Source organism: Lynx canadensis, chromosome C1 (genome assembly GCF_007474595.2).
Source record: "Lynx canadensis isolate LIC74 chromosome C1, mLynCan4.pri.v2, whole genome shotgun sequence".
In the NCBI taxonomy this organism is placed as follows: domain Eukaryota; kingdom Metazoa; phylum Chordata; class Mammalia; order Carnivora; family Felidae; genus Lynx; species Lynx canadensis.
The window spans coordinates 123,520,363-123,545,008 of NC_044310.1; the positions used below are offsets into that span (position 1 = coordinate 123,520,363).

The window sequence follows — 24,646 nt, forward strand, 5'->3', positions numbered from 1 at the left end:
ATAAAGTCCACACAGAGGGTGTGTGTGTGTGAGAGAGAGAGAGGTGCTGTATGATTTCCAAGAAACCTGCTATGGGGCTTTGCCCATTTATGGATTTCCCTAAGTTCTATCCATTGCCCATTTTAGGAAATTTTACTGTCATTTGCTAGTTCAACTTCAATAAACTTTCTTCCTTTAAGTGAATTGTAAAAGTTAAAAAGAAATAATATATTTTTCACTGTAAACAACAAAAAAAGCCCAGGGAGATCAGGTGAAAATGCCCCCTGACCAGATAGTTGCTCCTCAAAGGTAACCACTCTTGCCAGTTTGGAAGGCCTCCTTCTGGGCCTGTTTCTATATATATATATATATACACACACACACACACACACACACACACACACACACACACACACATACATACATACACACACACACACACCCATGGAAAAATAAAGTGTGTATGTGCATACACACACAGATTTGTTACTGGTGTCACATCCTAGATGCTGATTTACAGTTTGCATTTTTAGTGACATGGCTGGGTATTTATTTTTAAGCCTAACTATAGGGCTCAGGAGTGATGATGAGGAAGGTTAATTAGGTAATGAATGCACAAAGACAGCCCTGATTTTTGTGACTGCCTCCCAGGGGATACCTCAAGATCATCTGTTCTGTTGGCCAGGAGAGCTTATGCTTGTCCCACAGGACTAATATGTATACACAGATATTTTTATTTCTTAAAGGTGGTGGATAAAGGTCTGGCTTCCAATCAGCCTGAATCTAGGTGCTGAGATCTTCCCTTTGAGGACACTGAGTGGGCTTGGCACATCCTCAGCTGCTGGGAACTATTAAAGTAAACATAGGCTGCTTGTAGAAACACGAAGAAGAGTCCAGCAAAATGAAGAATATGCTCCAAATAAAAGACCAAGATAAAACTTCAGAAAGAGCCTTACAGAAACAGAGGTAAGTAATTTACCTGAGAGAGTTCAAAGTAATGTTCCTCAAGAGGTTCACCAAACTGGGTGAAGAAGGGATGAACACAGAGCTTCAACAAAGAGAAAAATGTCAGTATCAAGGAGAAGTCACAGAACTGAAGAACACAATAACTGAACTGAAAATAACACCAGAGGGTTTCAACAGCAGACTAGCAGAAGCAGAAGAATGGATCAGTGAACCCAAAGACAGGGCAGAGGAACTCACCCCATTAGAGCAGCAAAAAGAAAAATAAAAAGTGGAGGTAGTTTAAGGGACCTAAGAGACCACATCAAGTGACTAACATTCTCATTTATAGGAAACCCAGAAGGACAAGACAAGGACAGAAAACTTAATTGAAAAAATAATGGCTGAAAACTTCTCTAACCTGGGGAAGAAAGAGACATCCAAGAAGCCCAGAGAGTTGCAAATAAGGTGAACCCAAAGAGACACACTATAATTAAAATGTCAAAGTTAAACACAAGGAGAGACTTAGAAGCACCAAGAGAAAAACAACTTCTTATGTACAAGGGAACCTCCAACTACACTATCAGCAGACTTTTCAGCAGAAACTTTCCAGGCCTGAAGCGAGAAGCATGATATATTTAAAGTGCTAAAAGAAAAAAAAAAAAAAAAAAAAACTTCCAAGAGTACATGGCAAAATGATCACTTGGAAGTGAAAGAGTGTCCAAGACAAGTAAAAGGTAAATGAGTTAATCACCACTCAACCAGCCTTACAAGAAATGTTAAAGGGACTTCTTTAGGCTGAATAGAAAGGGTGCTAATTTGTGACAACATATAAAAGATATAAATCTGATAAATATATAGGAAAGGTAGTGGATTAATTACCTATAAAGCTAGTATGAAGGTTAAAAGACAAAAGTAGTAAAAATAACTACTAGTTAGTAGTTATTAGTAATTAGTAATTATTAGTAATTAAAGGATACATAGGCTAAAAAAAGATGTAAATGTGAAATGAAAAAACAAAATGGAGGGGAGAAAGTAAAAATGTAGAGCTTTAGAACACTTCCAAGCTCATCAACTTACAGTAGACTGTTGCAGATATAAATTGTCATATGTAAGCTTTTCAGTAACAACCTAGCAAAAACTATAAGTAGATATACAAGAGATACGAACTGTAAGCATACCACCAAAGAAAGTCATCAAATAACGAAGAGAGCCACAGAAGGAACGAAGAAACTGCCAAACTGCCAGAAAACAATTTTTAGATACAAATACTAAATTCTTCAGTCAAAAGATATAAGTGGCTTCATTAAACGACACCAACAAAATAAGACCCATCTATATACCGCCTATAACAACTAATTGCAGATCCGCATATACAGAATAAGCTTTAAAACAAAGACTGTAATAAGAGACAAAGAAGGGCATTACATCAAGGGGTCAATCCAGCAAAAGGACAGAACATTTGTAAAGAAGTGTGCATCCACCATAGAAGAACCTAAATATATAAAGCAAATATTAATAGACCTAAAGGAGAAATAGTACAATACTTGGGGACTTTAATATCCCATTTACATTAATCATCCAGACAGAAAATCAACAAGGAAACCTAGGCCTTAACATATACAGAACATTCCATCTGGTTCAGTGTTACTTACATCCATCAGAAAGCAACAAGGGAGATGGAAAGGATGGCACTACTAGTAGGAGGTTCCTGAGCTCACCTCATTCCACAGCTATACCAAAGCAATAACTACATCTATATAACTAACTGAAAATTACTTGCAGGCTAGCAGAACAGATCTTCCACAACTCCTCACAGAGAAAAGGGCACATGGGATAAGGGTAGGAGGGATAGAGATGCAGGGATTGAAAAGCAAAACCCTGGAGCAAATAACCACAAATCAGAGAGACATCACAAGCACAGAGGCGTGAGGGGATCAGATCCCACAATGGGTAGCCCCAGCCCTGAGGATTTGCACTAGGAAGACAAGTCCCCACAATGTCTGGCTTTGAAAATCAGTAGGGCTAAATTCTGGGAGAACCAGACGGAAATAGGAAAGAAAGTCCCCACCCAGAAAGAGATGGCCAGATAAACTGGCCTGAGACACAGCACAGAAACAGTAGTTGAAAAGCACCTGGCGTGTATGTAAAGGAGATTTCTTGACTAATCTTAGAAAACTTGTGTTCTAGGGGCAGGGATCTTTAGGAGATTTCTCAGGAACAAATGTGCTGGTGGGCACCATTTTCCTGTCCTCCCCTAGCCTAGGCAACAATCACTTGCAACAAAACACCCTTAAAACAAACTTGTGGCTGCTAGAGGGGAAGTGGGTGGGAGATGAGTGAAGCAGATGAAAAGGATTAAGACTCACAAACTTCCAGTTATAAGTCACAGAAATAAAAGTACAACACAGAGAATATCATCAGTAATATTGTAATGTGTGTGGGGGGAAGCAACAGAATATACATTCTTCTCAACTGCACATGGAACATTCTTCAAGATAGATCATATGTTTGGACACAAAAACAAGTCTTAAGAAATTTAAGATTGAAAACATATCAAGCATTTTTTTCAGACCACAGTGGTATGAAATTAGAAATCAATTAGAAGAAGCCAACTGGAAAATTCACAAATATGTGGAGATTAAACAAGTTACTGAACCATCAGTGGGTCAACAAAGAAATCAAGACAAATTAAAAAATACCTTTACACAAATGAAAATGGAAACACATCACACCAAAACTCCTGGAAAACAGCTAAAGCAATTCTAAGAGGGAAATTCATAGTGATAAATGTCTACTTCAAGAAATAAGGAAAGTCTCAACCTTACCTTACACCTCAAGGAACTAGAAATAGAACTGACTTCAAAGTTAGCAGAAGAAAGGAAATAATAAAGATTAAAGCAGAAATAAATGAAATAGAGAACAGGAAAACAATAGAATAAACTAGGAGTTGGTTCTTTGAAAAGATAAAATTGACATACCTTTAGCTAGATCCACCCAGAAAAAAGAGGATTCAAGTAAATTAAATCAGAAATGAAAGAGGAGACATTATAACTGAAACCCCAAGGATCCTAAGAGACAACTATGAACAATTACAGGCCAAATAAGAGTAAAAAATATACAATGGGGGAAAAACAATCTCTTTAATAAATGATGCTGGTGTAACTGGATCAGTATCTAACACCAAAGACAAACATTAACTCAAAAAGGATTGAAGGCTTGAACGTAAGACCCAAAACCATACAACTCCTAGAAGAAATCACGGGAGGTAAGCTCTCTGACATTGGTCTTCATGAGGATTTTTTTATATTTGACATCAAAAGCAAAGGCTACAAAACCAAAAATAAACAAATTGAAAAACTTCAGAACAACAAAGGAAACCATCAGCAAAATGAAAAGGCAACCTACTGAATGAAGAAAAGAATTTATAAATCATATCTGATAAGGGATTACTATCCAAAATATATGAAGAACACATATATAACTCAACAGTGCAAAAAACATTCTAACTAAAAAATATGCAAAGGTTCTGAATGGACATTTTCCCAAAGACCTATAGGTAGCCAATAAGTACATAAGATGTTCAAAATCACTGATCATCAGGGAAATGCAAATCAAAAGTATAATGAAATACCATCTCATACCTGTTAGGTTGGTTATTACCAATCACAAGTGTGAAAATTTTGGGAAAGGAAACTCTTGTGTGGTGTTGGTGGGAATGTAAACATGTGCAGCCACTATAGAAATAGTATGGAATGTCCTCAAAAACATTAAAAAAAAGACATACCATATGATTAGGCAGTTCTACTTGTATTTATCTGAAGAGAACACAAATACTATTTTGAATAGATACATGCATCCCTATGTTAATTGAAGGATTATTTACAATAGTTAATAAATGAAAACAACTTAAATGTCCATCAACAAATGAGTAGATAAAATGTCACATATCTACAATGGAATATTATTCATCCATAAAAAAGAACAAAGTCTTGCCATTTGTGACAACATGAATGGGCCTTTAGGATGTATGCTAAGTGAAAAATGACAGAGAAAGGCAAATACCATATGATCTTACTTATATGTGGAATCTAAAAACGAAAACCAAAGGCACAGATACAGAGTACAAATTACTGGTGGCTAGAGATGGGATGTGGTAGGTGGGTGAGATGGGTGAAAGGAGTCAAAAAGTATAGACTTCTAGTTATAAAATAAGTCACAGGGATGTAATGTACAGCATGGTGACTAGTTAATAATACTGTATTGTCTGTTTGGCAGTTGCCAAGAGAATGTATCTTAAAAGTTCTCATCACAAGATGGGGCACCTGGGTGGTTCAGTTGGTTGAGCATCTGATTCTTAATTTAGGTTCAGGTCATGATCCCAGGGTCATGGGAGCGAGCCCCGTATTGGACTCTGCACTGAGCATAGAGCCTGCTTAAGATATTCATTCATTCTCTCTCTCTCTCTCTCTCTCTCCCTCCCTCCCTCCCTCCGCCTCTCACCCTCCCTCCCTCCACCTCTCTCCTCCACTCATGCTGTCTCCACCCCTGCCCCCCCTCAAAATGTTCTCATCGCAAGACAAAAGCCTACAACTATATATGGTGATACATGTTAACTAGACTTACTATTGTGATCATTTCATGATACACAAATATTGAATCATTATGTTGTCCACCTGAAACTAATGTTAAATATAAATTATACCTTAATAAAAAATATATTTTTTCAAAACCCTGGAAAAATAATGCCTGAAGTTACAAAGAGATGTACCAACAGAACCACAATCTGTACTTTTGCTGATACCCTCACATCTTTAGTTAGAAGCCATTTATCTTTGTAAGGCAAGTGTGTCTGTGTGTGTGGGGGGGGGGCGCAGATTTATGGCCAGATGAAAGCCTTTAAGAAGGTAGTTCATGAATAGATACCACAAAAAAGACTCTAGGAAGGGAAAAGTTGTAAGCTCTACCCACCCACCCCCTCAAAGGTGTATTTACCTCACAGAGAGAGGGAAAACAGAAAATGGGTCTGATGCAAGACAGACATGTTAGTTGAATGGGTGGCCACTCCAAGCCAGGGCACCATGAGGAGGTCCAGGAGTAAAGAGAGTCTGGAATGATCTGCCCATGATCCACGAGGTTCAGAGCAGCTGCCCTGTTCATAGACCACTGTGAGCCTTCCATAGTGGAGTCTAAGTCCTGGAGACTACAGCTAGAGATACTGTGGATGAAATCAGAGGTGATTAAAAAGATTTCTAACCAGATGAAAGGAAATTTGGAGCTAACAAGACATCAAAAGTAACTGATGGGGAAGCAGCTGACATTGGGGTATTAAGACCCTGGCTTTGGAGTTATTCAAGAAGAACAAAGAAATGATGCTCTAATACTCAACTGTTGGCAGAGGTAGAGGAAGGAGTAGGAGGTGTTATACTAGTAGGAATGGGCAAGTTCAAGATTAAAAAGAACTTTGAGAAAACAGGCACTTTACTCATCTTTTTAAAATCAAAGCAGTAGAAATGTCCGGCTAAAACTGCCTTTGAGAACCTGGGGACGGAGCTGCGTGGTGAGGCTGGGACAGAAGTGGTGCTGGTTTATAATATGCAAAGAAGAGAAAAACAAACCTCAGAGTCTCAGAGAAAGAGGAGGCTTCCAGTTCCATTCTAGGCTCTACAGCAGGGAGGATGGGATGGGGAAGAGGGCTGGGGACAAACAGGAAGTGGTCTTGGGGAATGCTGAGAATTTCCCTACAAGGAGTGTGTGACTAGACATCACAAAGGCACCTATGGAGCTTTAAGTAAATGTCCCTGAGTTTAGATGTGAGGAAGTCAGGGTGACGTGTGATGATGGAAGTGGTTAAGAAAACCACGGGAAAAATTCTGCAGAGGCAAGGGGTAGGCATAAAGAATAGTAATCAGGCTGAAAGGAAATAGGTAGGTTGCTAAGTGTGGAGGGTCAGACCACAGCCTAAAAGTATTTACCAGTGCCATTACTCACAGCTTATCAGGATAAATTCCAAGTGGCTCTAAGATGTAAATGTTGAAAAAAATCATAAAAGTACTAAAAACCACTTTGGGACCTGTGAGATTTGTCATTTAAGAGTAGTCAAGGCTATTCTATGATGCACACTCAGAAACCATTAAAGAAAAGATTAATGAATTAAACTGTGCAAAAATTTTAAAAATTCAGAGATAGAACAAGCAATCTTAAAATTGGTATGGAACCACAAAAGGCCCCTGAATAGCCAAAGCAACCTTGAAAAAGAAAAGAAAAGCTGGAGACATCACAATTCTAGACTTCCAAATTGTAGTACAAAGCTGTAGTGATCAAGCTGTAAGTATGGTACTGGCACAAAAAATAGACAAATAGATCAATGGAACAGAATAGAAAACTCAGGAATGAATCCATAACTATATGATCAATTAATCTTTGACAAAGCAGGAAAGAATATTCAATGGGAAAGAGACAATCTAACAAATGGTGCATGGAAAACTGGACAGCTACATGCAAAATAATGCAACTGGACCACTTTATTACATGGTACACAAAAATAAATTCAAAATTGATTAAAGACCTAAATGTGAGGCCTGAAATCATAAAAATCCTAGAGGACAACACAGGCAGTAACTTCTCTGGCCATAGCAACTTCTTTCTAGACATGTCTCTAGAGCCAAGGGAAACAAAAGCAAAAATAAACTATTGGGGCTTCATCAAAATCAAAAGCTTCTGCACAGAAAGGAAATAATCAACAAAACTAAAAAGCAACCTTTGATATGGGAGAAGATATTTGTAAATGACATATCTAATAAAGGGTTAGTATCCAAAATACATAATGAACTTAAAACACCCCAAGCCAAATAATCCAGTTAAGAAATGGGCAGAAGACATGAATACACATTTTTCCAAAGAAGATATCCAGATGGCCAACAGACACATGAAAAGATGTTTAACATCACCCATCATCAGGGAAATGCAAATCAAAACTACATTGAGCTACCATCACCTCACACCTGTCAGAATAGCTAAAACTAACAACACAAAAAACAACAGGTGCTGATGAGGCTGTGGAGAAAGGGGAACCCTCTTGCATAGTTGGTGGGAAAGCAAACTGGTGTAGCCACTCTGGAAAACAGTATGGAGGTTCCTCAAAAGTTTAAAAATAGAACTACCCTATGATCCAGCGATTGCACTACTAGATATTTACCTTAAGTATAAAAAATAGTAGTTCAAATGGATACACGTACCCCTTTGTTTATAGCAGTATTACCTATAATAGCCAAATTGTGGAAACAGTGCAAGTATCCATCAACTGATGAATGGATAAAGAAGTTGTGGTGTGTGTGTGTGATGGAATATTAGCCATAATAGCCATTAGCCATTGTCACTTGCAATGATGTGTTTGGAGCTAAAGAGTATTATACTGAACCAAGTAAGTCAGTTAGAGAAAGACAAATACCATATAATTTCACTCATATGTGGAATTTGAGAAACAAAACAACTGAGCACAGGGAGGAAAAAAAGAAAGGGAAGCAAACCAAGAACCAGACTCTTAACGATAGAGAACAAACTGATGGTTACCAGAGCAGAGATGGGTGGGTGGGAGGAGTAAAACAGGTGATGGGGATTAAGAAGTGCACTTGCTGTGATGGGCATCCGGTGTTCTATCAAAGTGCTGAATCCCTATATTATACACCTGAAACTAATCTTACACTGCATGGTAATTAACTAGCATTTAAATAAAAACTTTAAAAAAAATACAAAAAGTAAAAAGCAAATTACTAAAAAAAAAAAAAAAAAAAAAAAAAGAAGAAAAGAAAATAGCATCAGTGAGCAATTCCCTGAAGTAAAATAACAAATTTCTTTCATTAATAAATGTATAACAAAGGTACGGGAGATAAACTGATACCAGAGGTAAACTGCAGGAAAATTTGTTCTTATGGGCACTTGATTTAACATATCATTTTAAAAAGAGCATGATTCAGTGATATTTCACGTTCTAGGAGAGTCCATAAGACACTACATTTTTCTCTTGAAAAGTATATAAGTTGTTTCCTTGTCATTATTATTTTTTATTTCAGTCTATAAATAGAGTGCTTATATCCAAAAGAGTGCTATCAATACAGAACAGGGAAAATAAAAGTCTTGCTTAAAAAATAATTCTGTCTAGTAAAATCACTAAAAAGTGAGATATTGGGAAAATAATTGCAACTCAAATCACAAAGAGCAAAATTACTTAATATGTAAAAAGTCCTAGAAATCAGTAAGGAATAAAAAAGAACCCATTAGAACAATGGGAAAAGCAAATCAAAAGTTTACAGAAAAGAAAATAAAGTGAACTTTGAAACAATAAAAAGAGATTTACTCTCACTCCGTAAAAAGAAACACAAATTAAAGCTACATTGAGATACAGTAAAACCTTGGTTTGCGAGCATAATTCATTCCGGGAACATGCTTGTAATCCAAAGCACTTGTATATCAAAGCGAATTCCTGCATAAGAATAATGGAAATTCAGATGATGCATTCCACAACCCCAAAATATTCATATAAAAATGATTACAATACTGTAATAGAATACAAAATAATAAAGAAAATGCAAAATACACAGAAAAATAAACAAATTAACCTGCACTGATCGTTGAAAATCTTTGTGGCTGGTGTGAGGGAGACAAGAGAGGAGGGTTATTGTGTAGGACAATTTTCACTATCACCAATGGAATCACTGCTATCTATTGGCTCAATGGAATCTTTTTCTTTTCGTGCAACAAAGAACCTATTCAGTGACACTTGCTTTTGCCTCCTTTTGAGGATTGTCGTTAAAGAAATTCATTGCTTGCACTGCTACAGCCTTATTTGGGTGTTGCTTTTCTACAACATTTTGCACTGTTTTCCACATTTTCCACATCTCCCTAATCTCATTTGAGGAGAGGGATTCCTCCACCTTTTCCTCCTCCTCTGTATAGGAGATGCAGACATCGACTTCTCATAAAATCTTGCAATTTTGGCCACTTGCATACCTCATTCATCCTTCTCGATTATTTCTTTCTTAACTTCCACTGTAATCATCTCCTCTTACCGCTTTTCCTTTCAACCTTTTTTCTGCATGGGGGCCACTGTGTACACTTGCACGGATGCTGACTACAGTACAGTATTAAAAAGCTGTTGTCATACACTGTATTTGATGCTACTGGCAATAATGGGGCAGAGAAAAGGGACTATATGTGCAGGCAGCTTTACCTAGAATGAAACAAAGCATTCCTAAGCTTACCCTTGTATGGAAAAGCAAGAACTGTCCACAGGTGCTTTGAAGTGACAAAAAATACACCAGTGCCAGTTGTGGGCACCTTCCAACATTCTGAAAAAATCACTGATTTCTGCCAAACACCGCGGCCTGAGGCTGAGCATCTGAGAATGGGAAACAATCACCCACATTCCCACAGCAAGAGAGAGAGAGAGAGAGAGAGAGAGAACGCACAAGAGACACAGAGAGAGAGAGAGAGAGAGCGCGCACACGTGTGCTAGAGAGACAGAAAAAAACCCATTGTCTCGTTGTGGTCATGCGACATTTGGCATCATGTACCACTTGTATTGCTAGGCATCGCTCATTTATCAAGTTAAAATTTGCTAAAAATGTTTGCTCATCTTGCAGAACACTCGCAGAACAAGTTACTTGCAATACAAGGTTTTACTGTACCATTATTATTTATCACTCGGGCAAGGATCAGAAGTTGATCACCATATAGCCATGAGTCTTGGGAAATAGGCCCCTTTCCACACTGTCAGTTGAGAGAGTAAATAGGTATAAATTCCACGAATGCAATATTATGGTATCAATATTATGAAATTTGACCAAGCAATTCCAATTTTATGAGTTTAAGTTACATATACAAATTCACACACATGCAAAATGACTATATATGGGGTTATTAATATCAGAGGGATTTGCAACAGCAAAAAAAGAAAAAAGAAAAGGACAATCACACTATCCATCACTAGGGTCCTGATAAACGCCGGAAGCTCATCCACATGATGGAATGCTACACGGCTGTAAGAGGAGGAGGAATAAGCTCCATGATATTTTTTTTTAATGAAAAAATAAAACATGACACCAGAGTAAATACTGAAAATTATCATGGGCACAAATGGCAAATAGTACATATACATATATACAATTTGCATACATACTCATATTATTGGAAGAATACACAAGAAAAAGGCAATAGTGGTTGTCTCTGGTGCTCACTTTAGCAGCACATATACTAATATTGGTTGCTCTGGGGAGGGGTACTGGGTGGCCATGGGATAGGGTTAGAAAAAAACCCCTGTACAGCTAGTTTTAATCATTTATAATCAGAACAATGCAAATGAAGCACATATATTTTTTAACCTCCTGAAATAAATTACGCCCCAAAGAATCATTTTATTAGATGCCTTCTGTGTCTGGCACAAATCCCTTCCTGTCTGTGTCCACCAGAGGGCTTCTGGGAATAAACACACCCTTAAGAAGAGAGCCACGAAAACTTGGCCCCAAACCTAAGTCTCGGGGTCACTGGGCAGAGGTACTCACTCGTGTCTGTCTTTTCATTTTCCCTTGAACCCAGTCCCCAGGAGCTTGGGTCTCGGCCCCAGAGAGTTAGAGGCTGCAGGGAAACCAGAAAGTGCACTCTCGTGGCTGCTGGAGGAGTAGAACAGCAATTTGGAAGGATCTACACTAATTTGAAATGTACAAATCAAACAGTGGCGTTTCTCAGCATTTACCCTTCAAAACAAAACACACTTTTGCACGTGCACACCCTTAGGAGGAAAAGGATGCACTTATATTGTGGGATGTTAAACACCAGTTGAAGGTCATGTGCAGAATTCTGTACTTATCTGGCTCATTATACTGACTGAATCACTCCATATACTGATGTGGTTTTCAATAAGTAGAAAAATGGATTTCCAAATGATATACATGTACGATTTATGTAAAAAAAAGTAATACAATGTGTGCTCTTGCAGTGTGTGCTATGTGTGTGAGTTTATGTCAGAGACAAGGGGCCATAAGGCTATACACTGAGAAGTGGTTATCCTTTTAGAAATGGGCCACAGTCAGGAAGCACTTGTGCTTCATTTGTGATATTTTAATGCTGTACAGAGGGAATATGTTTGTAGACTGTATCAGTAATGACAAATTAATAGACATGGAAATTATACACGGAGTAAGCCACTTGACTGACCTGAGCTTGAAGTACACAGCAGCACATGGCTCCAGGAGGGCAGACAAGGGTCCATACCACTGCACCACAATACAGCCCTCATGGCCTTGGGGCTTCCCTAGAACCTCAGGCAGGTGCCATCAATACGGCCACCGTTGTGTGTGGCTTCAGCAGCACCGTGGGCAAGAAGTAGTAGGTATAGATGGTCATGGGTTTGGTTCACCTGCACCTTTGTGAATGCCCTACAGCCCACAGCAGCCACCCACTGCAGGAGATGGCAGTGTCTAAAAGCAGCAGTGAGGGTACCTGGGTGGCTCAGTCGGTTAAATGTCTGACTTCTGTTCAGGTCATGATCTCACGGTTCGTGGGTTTGAGCTCTGCATCGGGCTCTGTGCTGATAGCGTGGAACTGGGAGCCTGATTCAGATTCTGTGTCTCCCTCTCTCTCTGCCTCTCCCCCACTTATACTCTCTCTCAAAAATAAATAAACATTAAAAAATAAATAAAAGCAGCAGCGAGTCACCTTTTGGACACTTCCCCAAATATCTGAGGGATGCTCCTTCCCCATATGACCTTTCTTTTAATCACTTCTAATGTTCTACATGTTTTTACTATCAAATCGTTTTTAATAGAATGTAGCTCTAGTAATTAGAGCACTGCTTGATACCTAAATGGCTCAAAAAATACTGAATGAATGAATAAGGGAATGAAGGGGAAAAGGGGAGAACACAGAAGGAAAAAGGATCATTTAAAGGGGGCCCATAAGCCCCATGATAGTGGGTACTTTTCTGACTAGTAGCAACCCCAAATTTTATTCTTAGGCCGGTGGGGCCTGGATAACAGAGGTTACAGAAAGCTAGCACAAACCCACAGGCCTTGCTTGAAACAGGCCTGTGTGAAAGGCAATGCCTTGGTAATGGGCTTTCAGACCCAGAGCTGGCAGGCTCGACAGGGTGATGAAGTGCTGTCCATCACCCACGGCTGGGCTAATCCCAGCTTGGGCCTGCTCCCAGCCATCCCACCCTGCAGGGACACAGGGACGTGTCCTGCCTGTGCCAAGTCATTTCTCACAGCTCCCATCTGCGGACCAGAAGTGTACTTATGGAACATACCACCCACTATCACCAAATTGAACAAGAGCCCCAGCACTTAACACGTTAATCCTCTTTAAGTCTTTCGAGGGGTGATGGCCTCCTGGGAGGGGAACTCTTGGATTTAGATAGGTGGTTATACTGGCTTTCAAAATACCACAAATTGTTCTCCTGGAGTAAGTCAGTCGTATTAATCTGCCTTATTTAGGATAATGATAGCCATGGAGAGGAATGAAGGAAAGGTAAAATACTGAGGTTACTTCCAGGGAAATTCATTCCACTGTAGCAATGGTACCTATTTCCTGGGACTAGTGAAATTAGACTTTGAAGGAAATCAAGCTTGCAAGAGTTAGGCTGAAATCATAAAACATGGAAACAGGGGAAAAGGGATTAGATCATATGTGCTCTACACACTGGAATTAAATGTAAAGTGGGAGGAAATGCATCCAAATAGATGGTATGAACACATTTCAGTACCACCACGTGTCCTCCCTGTTTTACAGACACTAGAAACGATCTTTCCAAGTTAAGGAACTTGGAAAAAGTTCCTGGCACAAAGTAGGTGCTATATAAGCGTTTGCTGTTGCTATTTTTATTGTTATTATCTGTCCATGGTGTGTTTTCTAATTTGAACCCTTAATTCACAGAAGTGGCTACTTATTGAATTTATGCACACCACGGTACATCCCTCAGAGGGGATAGCGACTTCAGTAATTACTGATCTGCTCCATCATTGAAAATCACTGGCTCCTTTTCCCATTCTGTCTCCATTCCTCTTGGACTATATTTGGGTCACATTTTAGCCAACATGCTCAGTTTGCATTCAGATCAAGAAAAACCAAAGGCAGACCAGGAGACGGGGCAGCAGGGAGAAAGAACGAAAGAAAGAAGCGTTAGAAGTTAGTGTGGATGCTGGATGGCCCCTGTCGTCTTCTTTGCAGCAGGCGCTCCATCAGGCATCGGGCGGGCTTTACAGGGTTGAATTATTGATTATACAGGGAGAAGAAGAAAGATGGTGTTTTCTCTTTGAGTCCAGCTCTTTCTGCCTGCCCCTAACACAGCTGGGTCACCACAGATGGAGCAGGCAGAATAAAAGGCACCTGGAACAACTCTGGTTGACATCAGCCCCGAAGTGGTCAGGGCTTAGGAATACAACATCAGGGAGAGTTAAACCATGGCTCCGAGGCTGGCATTCTGACCTGGAAGTCTCTAGGCTGACCTGGCTGGTGGCACACAGTGCAAAAATCTTTAATGTGCTAAATCACTGGTGTGGCGATACCTTTGGCCCAAACTCTCCTTCCTCGAGGTTCTTTCCTGTGCACTTCACTAAGGGGCCTGTTATAACATGCACCCGCTCTCCAGATGGGACCTGGAAAGTTCTAGAACCACAGCAGGTAAAAACTGCCCAAGCAGTGTTTCTCAGACATCATTGTGCAGAAGAGTTACCTGGGCATTCTTTTTTTTTTTTTTTTTTTCAATGTTTTTATTTATTTTTGGGACAGAGAGAGACAGAGCATGAATGGGGGAGGGGCAGAGAGAGAGGGAGACACAGAATCGGAAACAGGCTCCAGGCTCTGAGCCATCAGCCCAGAGCCTGACGCGGGGCTCGAACTCACGGACCGCGAGATCGTGACCTGGCTGAAGTCGGACGCTTAACCGACTGCGCCACCCAGGCGCCCCGGGGCATTCTTTAAATACAGATTCCTAGAACCAACCCCGGATGATTCAGACACAGGTGGCCGAAACTTCCCAACTGCCACTTTGGGGAGGGAGCGGGCACATGTAGGTTCTAAACGCACAAAACAATTTATCCAGGGAGAAGGCTTTCACTACCTGCAAAGATTTCATTCGGCGTTACAGGCCAGCCCCTGCTCTGCCCTGCATGGTGAAGGCTGTGACAACTCTGATGATCCACGGCCATGGAGAAGGAGAGACGAGCCAGTTTTTCTTCACTGCTTTCCACTCTTCTCCTGGACCCCATTTGGTCCATTGCTACCTCCCTGTCACAATAGGTCTGTCCTATCAGCCTCATTTGAGGACAGGCTCCTCTGCCTGCTCTCCGAGGACTTCAACGATTGAAGGTGGGAATGTTCACTGTCAACCACTTAGCTTGGGTGTGAAATGACCAGCTTAGAAGACCAAAACACTCCTGGAGGTGATCAGGCCAGGGCTAGTTTGAGTACCTGTCAGTAGGGGTTTTTCTTTCTTCCCTTTGGCCCATTCATGTCCCACTGGGGTGGCTTTTTCTGTTTAAAAGCAACCCTGTACATGGTAAGTTTCTACCCAGGGGTTGGCACACTTCTTCTGTGACAGGCTAGATAGTAAACATTTTGGCTTTTGAGGCTAAATAGTCTCCATCACAACTACTTGATTCTGATATTTTATCATGGAGGCTGCCAAAGATAATGCACAACATATGGGGGTGGCTGTGTTCCAATAAAGTTTCCTTTATAGAAATCGGCCACAGTAGTCCACTTGGGCTGTCACAATAAAATATCCCAGGTTGTGTGGCTTAAACAACAGAAATTTTGCCGGAGTTCTGGAGGCTAGAAGGCTAAGACCAAGGTGCTGGCAAAAATTAAGCTTCTGGTAAGAACGCTTCCCTGGCTTAGAGTCAGCTGTGTCCTAATAGGGACCTTCCTGTGCATCTCTCTCCCTCCCCTATAAAGAGGTCAATCCCATTGGAAGCCATACCCTTGGACCTCATCTAACCCTAATTATTTTCAAAGGCCCCATCTCCAACTGCAACCACACTGAGGATCAGGACTGCAATATATGAATTTGGTGGGGGCTGGGAGGACAGTTCAGTTCATAACACAAGTATTGGGCTAGATTTGGTCCAAGGGTCAGAGTTTGCTTACCTGTGTTCTATCAAAATCCAATCACCTATACCTAATAACACCTATCCCTTTCACCTGGTCTTTCCTCTCTAGTTCTATAAGAAATACAACCCACAGTTTGGAACATTTACCTTTTTTTTTTTTTTTAAGTTTATTTATTTGAGAGAGAACTCAAGCAGGGGAGGGGCAGAGAGAGAGGGAAAGAGACAATACTGAGAAGGCTCCACACTGTCAGCACAGAGCCTGATGTGGATCTTGAACCCATGAACTGTGAGATCATGACCTAAGCTGAAGTCAGACACTTAACTGACTGAACCACCCAGGCATCCCCGGAACATTTGCTTTTTGAAGAATGTCAGAAAGGATCTCTGGGTTCAAGATTCGACCAAAGGCCTTTGCTGGCTTTAAACTATTTGGAGAACTTTATATCCATATTTTACTATGTTTTTTAATTGAACTGTCTCTGTAGAAAGTACATTCTTCACAGCATACACAAACATCCTAACAGAAGACATAGGCACAGCTTGAAGGCAAAAATGAGGGGGAAAAAAAGGGCACAGTTAGAACCACTACAAGAACACTGTTTCCAGTGTGGCAGGATGCAGATTGATTAAAACTCACATTTAGAGGTCTTGTGGTTCTGTTGTATGTAAGCCAAAATGGAGCAGACCCCACCCTGGGCAGACCCCACTTTCCACAGTGTATCTGTGCAACTGTCCCTAGCAGTCAACATTTTCTGACATGCTCTGTCACAAGGTCCTGGGGTTTTTTTCTACAGTGGCTGCGAGATAACCAGAAACCACCTTATTTGTGTAAGAAGCCTAGTTAGTTCATGTGATGTCCTTGTTTAAGCCATGGTAGATCCAAAATACTGCCTGTGCTCCATTGTTCTCCCATATTTTCTGCTTTGAAGAAGCCAAGAGTGCCTCTTAAAGCACATTATAAATATTGATGCGGTAACCTGTTTCCCCTATGAGTTTAATTATACTTTTCTAGATGTACTTTCAGGAATTTAATGATTTTCTAAGTCTTCTTAAAATCATCATATATTGAAAGAAAAAAATAATGATTTTTCTTTCAGAAAACACCATTTTCAAATGAACTTATATTGCCAAAGAGATAACTTGGGAGTTCAAGAAGCAGCACTACTTACTAGGAAGGCATTTGGTAGTACAAGGGGCTCCTGTTCAGGTTTTTTTTTTTTTTTTTGTAATGTATTATTTCTTGACCTATCCAAAATGATCACTTAAGCTCGAAGATGAGTGGCAACTCATCGTTGCTGGCAAACCCAGTGGGAAATTGTATGTCTCATAAAGCAAGGAAAGGAAGTTTCAATAATAAACTGAAATTGTTAGAAGTTGCTAAACTTAATTTTTTACCAATAAAAATCACCTTAGAAGAATTACAGTGTTAGATGTAAAGAAATATTAGCCTAAGTGCAAGATCAGGGTCTACCATTAATTTCTCCCATTAAGTTCTGGGTCTTGAAGAAATCTTAATCTTCTCATTTACAGACCAAGGTGGGGCAAGCTGAAGTGAATAAGTAAAATGTTCATGTTTCATTTTGCTTCTGAATAATTCTTTGCATGGTGGAAAAAACATTGACTCTGAAGTCCAACAGGCTTAGACTAGACTTACCACTGAGATAACACACTAAACTTCTCTAAGCCTGTTTGCACTTTTGAAAAGGGAGAAAGGTGTACCAACCCAACAGACTAACATGTGATGATTAAGGTGACAATGACTGCAAAGCACCTATGACTGTGTCAGTCCATAATACGTACCTAAGAAAAGTCAACTTCCAGGGTACCTGGGTGGCTCAGTCAGTTAAGTGTCTAACTTCAGCTTTGGCTCAGGTCATGATCTCGTGGTTCATGAGTTCTAGCCCCATGTGGGACTCTGTGCTGACAGCTCAGAGCCTGGAGCCTACTTTGGATTCTGTGTCTCCCTCTCTCTCTGCCTCTCCGCTGCTCATGCTCTGTCTCTCAAAAATATGTAAAACATTAAATTTTTTTTTTTAAAAGTCAACGTCCTTGACTTGAGGTGGTTTTTTAAATTTTTTTTTTTTTTTATTTTAGAGAGAGAGAGAGCGCGCATGTGAGCAGGTGGAAGGGGTAGAGAGAGAAGGAGAGAATCTTAAGCAGGCTCCACGCTTACCAGAGTCCAGTGTAGGGCTTGATCCCACGACCCTGGGATCATGACCTGAGCCCATATCAAGAGTTGGATGCTCAACTGGCTGAGACACCCAGGCACCCCTTGTTTTTCATTTAAAATACACAACTACCATGGGGAAGTGATAAACAAGGCTGAGAGAGGGAAAATTAAGATGAGTCTGGAGTATCTTATCTTGTGGTGCCAAAAAATAAGGAAGTCTTCAAAAAAAGATAGGGCATGCTGAAAGGACACAGAAGTCAGTCTCCCAGGGGATAGCTAGGGCAATCTGAGCAACAAAATTAACAACAGTACTGGATTAGAACCCACAGCATGAAGTAAATATCCACCAGTTCACCTTTATACAAATAAATAAATGATTAAATAAACATTTGGAGGAGCAGGGACAGCTATATATTACAGAAAGATTCCAAATAATAAAGTCAGAAGAAATTTTGCAAAAGAATAGAAATTTTAGAACACCACAGGAATAACTTCCACAGTAAGGGAGAGATATACCAACAGGTGCTGATATTAGTGAGCAAAGTTTGAGGAGAAACAAGATATCCGTATAGTTTCAAAGAATTTCCTTCAAGTTATCTATTAATTACAAAGAGAAAAACAGTCATTTGTGGGGAAGCCCAGCAGACACCATCTTAATTAAGCAATCAAAGTTAACATCACTAGTCATAAGACATGCTGACATCATGCACCTCTTGATATAATGCACTGAAAAATGATAGCACATCACTTCCAAGTAGTCTTCCACAATCTAACCATCAGAAAACATCAGACCAACCCAAATTGAGGGACAGTATACAAAAAGCTGACGGGTCCTCTTCAAAAGTGCCAGCATCACAAAAGACAAAGAAAGAATGAGGAATTGTTGGGAGACTAGCCGAGACCAAGGAGGCATGACAATGAAATGCAATGTGTGATCCCAGATAGGATCCTGGAACAGAAAAAGGAAAACCTGGTGAAATCCAAAAACAAACCATGGGTTAATAGTGTTGGACGAATGTTAATTTCTTGGTTTTGGTCATTATACTGTAGGTATGCAAGTTAATCAACATTAGCGGAAACTAGGTGAAGAGTAAATATAAAGTCTGTACTATTTCGCAGCTCTTCTGTGGCATATTACTTCAAATAAAATTTTAAAAATAAAAGACATGACTATGAGTGAGGGTCAAGTCTGTATCACTTTTCTGTGTACGACCCAAACACAAGCTACAGTGAAACATCCCCAGTCACTGCCCATGCTGATAACCAACACGTGACCCATGCAGCCCCAAACATCTGTGCCACTTAACTACTCCACTCTTGCCTCAAAGATCTTGGAGAATCCTGAAGTGACTATTTTTTGGGGTCGGGGGAAGGGTGGACTTCAAGGAAGATTACTGGGGGGATGTTTTTTTGCCCATCTGTTTCTTTCCACACAAAGGGAACTAAGGGTACTCTGGGCCTCTCTCAACCTCTAGTCCCTCATCCTCAAAGGAGTGACCTGATTGGTTAATTTGGGAAGAATAAAGCAGACACACATTGTTCATCTGCTTTCTTTTCCTTCTTGGGAGTGAATGGCTTATAGCAAATAGGTGTTCGGCCATGCTCCTCAGGACAAGAAACTTCCCCTCTTTGGCCTTTACAGACTGGGTAGACCAGCTCATTTGGAAGCCCATTTGACATTCACTCCAAAGCTATTCCCTTCAACTTAGTCTTTCTCAGTTACTATGGTGATATTTTTGCCCTCGTCTTCCCTGTTCCCTGTTTTATTTCTCAGTATGCTCAGAACCTGGGTAAGAAGAAAGGCTGATAACCAGTGGGCACTCTCTAGACCCTGCCAGGTTCCATGTGCCCCAGTCTACGTGGTATCCTAGGACCTAAGTCTGTAGCCATGATTCTCTCTGAAGTTGGGAAGCATTTTCCAACTAATCTTCTATTCCAAATAGACTCTGGACTTTGAAAATCATAAACAGTAATGACTTAACATTGTTTTTTGCTGGGTGAGTTGAGCTGCACTGGGGCAAAAAGAGGATCAAGACCATCATACCCCCAACCCACTCCCTCCCTCACACACACACACACACACACACACACACACACACACACAGATGTACGTGGGAATTTGACCCATCCCATAGAGTATGGGACTACAGTCCTGTTAGGACACACTGGCTCTAAAGAGGTTTTTAAAATGAGCTATTTTCCTGGTTTTCTCACTTTAGTCTCTGCCCCAACAGTCAATTAAATAGAGGCATAAAGCATGTGTTCCTTCCTTTTTATGGACCACAGTGCATTTATCTTTTCCAACAGTTTCCTTTGTGTCTGCCTTCTTTGCTGGTATAAAGATGGAAATTTCTCAACAGAGCCTTTAAAAGTCCATTACTTTCACCCCACGTTGTACAATTTAGTTTTAAAGTCAACTTCTACGGTAAACTGCTACTTGTGTGAATGCCCGTCTGGGAGTGAGACTAATCTTCCTCTACCCAAAGAATAACCAACACTTACTGCACCAGAGTTATGATTACATCACAATAAATATTCTATGCAGAACTAGGAAGAGCTCCTCAAAGAAAAATGCTTGGAAACGGGTAATTGGAATGAACTATATGCATTTTCACTGAGCTTTGAAAGAAACTGTGAGAAAAAAGATCTTCGATCTGTTCCCAAGTATTTTTTTTTCTCTTAAAGAACACCATGTGAGGAGTTTTGACAGTGTCTGCATTCTAATGGGAACATCTCAGGAAGAAGAGGCTTATCTATATTTGTGCCTTGTTACTGCCATGATGGACACCATTTATCAGGCATAAAGAAGGGAGAAAACCCAGAAGGGAGTTCTTCTCTGGACAGTTTTGTGTTCTGGCTCTTAATTACTTTTCCTTTGCCATGGATGTGAATATTTTAAAAGCCAAAGAAGCCCCTCCATTTGAGCTACAGATGGCCACAGGAACCAAATAAGAATACGAACAACCCATTTTAAAAGGCAAAAAAACAAAAACAAAAACAAAAAACCCCCAAAACAAAAAACCCTCAAAAAACCCCAAAAAAACTCAAAATTCAAAAACAAGGGAAGTGCCAAGTTCCACATTGCACCTCCAAACTGATGCCAAGTCCATCTTAACCATACTGCTAGGACCGGAAATTGACAGTAATGTTAAGGAGCTGCAGTGACCCCGAGGGTAAAAATAAACATGTCTGTTAAAACAAGCACCACCAACACCAGAAAATAGACATGAAACAAGATGCCACAGGAACATTCTTTTTCCTTATAACAGGGATGTGTTAACTTCATTATTCAGAAACCTTTGATTACTCTTTTCAAAAGTTTTTTTGGTTGAGTTTAATTTTCAAGGCTGTTAACCACTTGATGCCAACTTAATTATAACAAGCAAGTAACCAACCCATAATGTATGAGGCCAATTGTTAGTTTTACTTTAGCTTCACTTTAGGGTTGGACTTCTCTGCTCATTTGTAACTTCCTGAACCAGGAAGGTTCTGTACAGTCACTTGCTTTTCCTCAGCTGGTGTCTTTGTTTCCCTGTTTGCCATGGAGGCTTGGGGGAATAGATATTTATGACTTATTATCTCAGTATTAACAGCGCCCTTCAATAATTTATGAAACTGGGCTCTTGGATTTTTAACCTTGAAGTCCCTCTGATTATTGTTCTGAAATGCTAAGGGCTCAAACTTTAATCATCAGATTCTTGCACAAAAATTCACTCAAAGGTAGGCAAAACAGGGTTGCTGGTGGCATGATGGGTCCAGATGGGGTGGGCCAGGAACACCTTATTCTTTAACCCTAACTTCCCTTTCACCTGTTGCCAGAACATGGCATTCTCTTCTATAGAAGATATCCTTGTTTGGGGCACCTGGGTGGCTCAGTCAGTTGAGTATCCAACTCTTGATTTTGTCTCAGGTCATGATCCCAGGGTCATGGGATTGAACTCCACTTCAGGCTGCTCACTGAGCATGGAACCTGCATAAGAGCTTAAGATTCATTCTCTCTCTCTCTCTCTCTCTCTCTCTCTCTCTCTGCCCCTCTCTCCTACTTGTGCTTGCTAAGAAAAAAGAAAAATATCCTTGCACTAAAATGTAGTTACACTCTTATATCTCAGCATTCAGTAAACCCAAATATTCTGGAACATCACAGACATCTTGAATTAAACTTCAGGACATCACTTGCTAGTGTGTGTGTTTCTTTCCCTTTCCAAAATGTGATAATCATTTAGGATGACAATGCATTTCAGTGTTCACTTTAGGCAAAAGAGAAGGTGATGTTCAGGAAAGGGAATTATCCCTGTTCTTTCTCTAGGGGATCCTGGAGGCATTGTGCCCGATTTTTCTGATTTTGTGCATGGATTTCTCAAAAGGTGATTTGGCAGACACTATAGCTGGCCACCCAATAGCCACCCTCTACCATCTTCCTTATAGCAATAATGACCATGAGACCATGTTCTGACCAATAAAAAGTAAGCAGAATTCTCTTGGGGAACTTGGGGAGAGTAAAGCTGAAGATAAAAGCTCCCGATGCTATTCTTTCTCTTTAACTTGAACAGAGAAGTCACCTTGTGACCAAGAGGTAACAAGCCTGACAGCAAAAAGCCAAGACGCTTAGGAAGTGAGAGGGCAAATGAAGAGAACCGTGTCTTTGATGGCATCACTGAGCTATGGGAACAACTCCAGGACCACCTACATCCAGACTACTGGTTAGGTAAACAATAAATGTCTTTATGGCTTAAGTCCCTGTTACTTGCCACCAAAAGCATTCTTCAGCAATCCAGAAAGTGACGTCTGGGATGCAGGTAAGAGAAATCTGCCTGCAGCAATGGCTGGTTTATTCTTTTGAAGCTGTGCCCCATAGACTAAAGAGGGGAAAGCACAGTGCTTTATTTATTTAAATATAATTTACTGTCAACTTGGCTAACATACAGTGTGCTCTTAATTTTGGGGGTAGATCCCCATGATTCATCCCTTACATACAACACTGTGCTTTCTGATGCCTGGGAGCTATTGCAGCCGCTTCCTTGAGAATGGCACCCGGGGCTCAGGACAATGATATTAATGATAGTTAATAAACAGAGCAAGAACACAAACAATTAGTTGGCTCTTAGAGTTCAGTGAAACACAGTGTAAGTATAAGGCAGACAGTAGGAGAGCAAAAACATGGTCTTTTTTTCACATCCTGTGTTTCCCTCTATGGTTTAGTCTGTCCACACTCACGGGTTTAGAAGTATGTCCCCCAGCTCAAAGTCTGGATGGTTTCTCTCTTGAGGAGCATACCCATTTGTATTTCAAATTTGCATTGGTGTATGGGAGGGATCTATGGGCAGGGGCAGAGGTCTGCCAGGGGAGAACTAGTATATGACTATGTGTGGAGTGGGTTACTTTCTCCCTTAGGAAGTTCACGACCAAGGTGGATCTCCACTGTGCAACAGAGTTCCTAATAACGTAAACCGCCAGCTGACCAGATTGGCTAAGTGGTGTCCTGTCCCTACCTGGCTTGATTACCAAACTAGCTGGATGTTTAGGAGGGAGGTATATGTGTTTCTTTCCAGAAAACACTCCTATGCAGAGCACAGCCAGATTGGCCTCAAAAGTGAGCTGACAAACTAGAAAAACTGGGTTTATTATACTTCGGAGTTGTTCCTTAAATGATAACCATGACTAACAGGCATCAGTTGGCTTTTTCTGGTTTAACTGAAAAGCAAATGGTATATTAAGCTTAACTTTGTTGTATTTTTCTTCTTACGCTAGAGATTTAAGCTCCCTCATTTCTGGTCTATTATTTTGTAAATACCAATCAATCTATCTGTTTTTGCTTGAAACTTGATTTCTTCAAGTACACTCATTCAGCAGGTATATATTGTGTGTCTTCATATGAGTGAGAGAGTCTAGGTGTGTGGGTGTAAGAGAGACAGAAGGAGGGGGGCGGTGGGGAGTATGCGAGGGAGAGAGAGGATGAGCACAGCATCCTTTCAGGATCCCTGTATCCAGAAATGAAAACCATGAATGGGCTCTAGTGCATGAAACTGAGGTTCAATTGGATTAGGAAAAGTACTCTAAAACCACTGAAAGGCTCTGTTGCCAGGCACACTGCTGGCTGGAGAATGCAGAACAAAGATAAAATTGTCAGAACATCCTGTCTCCACCTACACCAGGAAGGTCAAGTCTAAGATGCTTGTCCAAGGGCTCAGGTAAGCAGGGGCCTTGGCTGGCTTTTCCACATAGAGCCAGTTTTAACAGGGGTTGGTTTAGTCTCTCTAGATCTTAACCCACTCTTAGGTAAAATGCCTGCTTCCGCCTTGCTTTATTCTTCTTTCCTGCCCAACAGCCAGTGCCAGGCTGAGTAGAAAGTTGTTTGACCTTTCAAACAAAGTTAGTTAGATCTTCCCTCAGTAGGGGCAGCTCCTCCCACCAGCTGCCTCTCCCTCTGAAGGCAGGGAAATTCTCCTAAGAA

At 40.5% G+C, this 24,646-nt stretch overlaps 1 protein-coding gene across 1 annotated transcript in view; it reads right to left on the minus strand.

Annotated features, from left to right (window-relative positions):
• The window catches only part of LYPD1 (LY6/PLAUR domain containing 1), a 37,223-nt gene that overhangs the window by 2,771 nt on the left and 9,806 nt on the right, over nucleotides 1-24,646 (minus strand). The gene's annotated exons all lie outside the window — the stretch shown is intronic.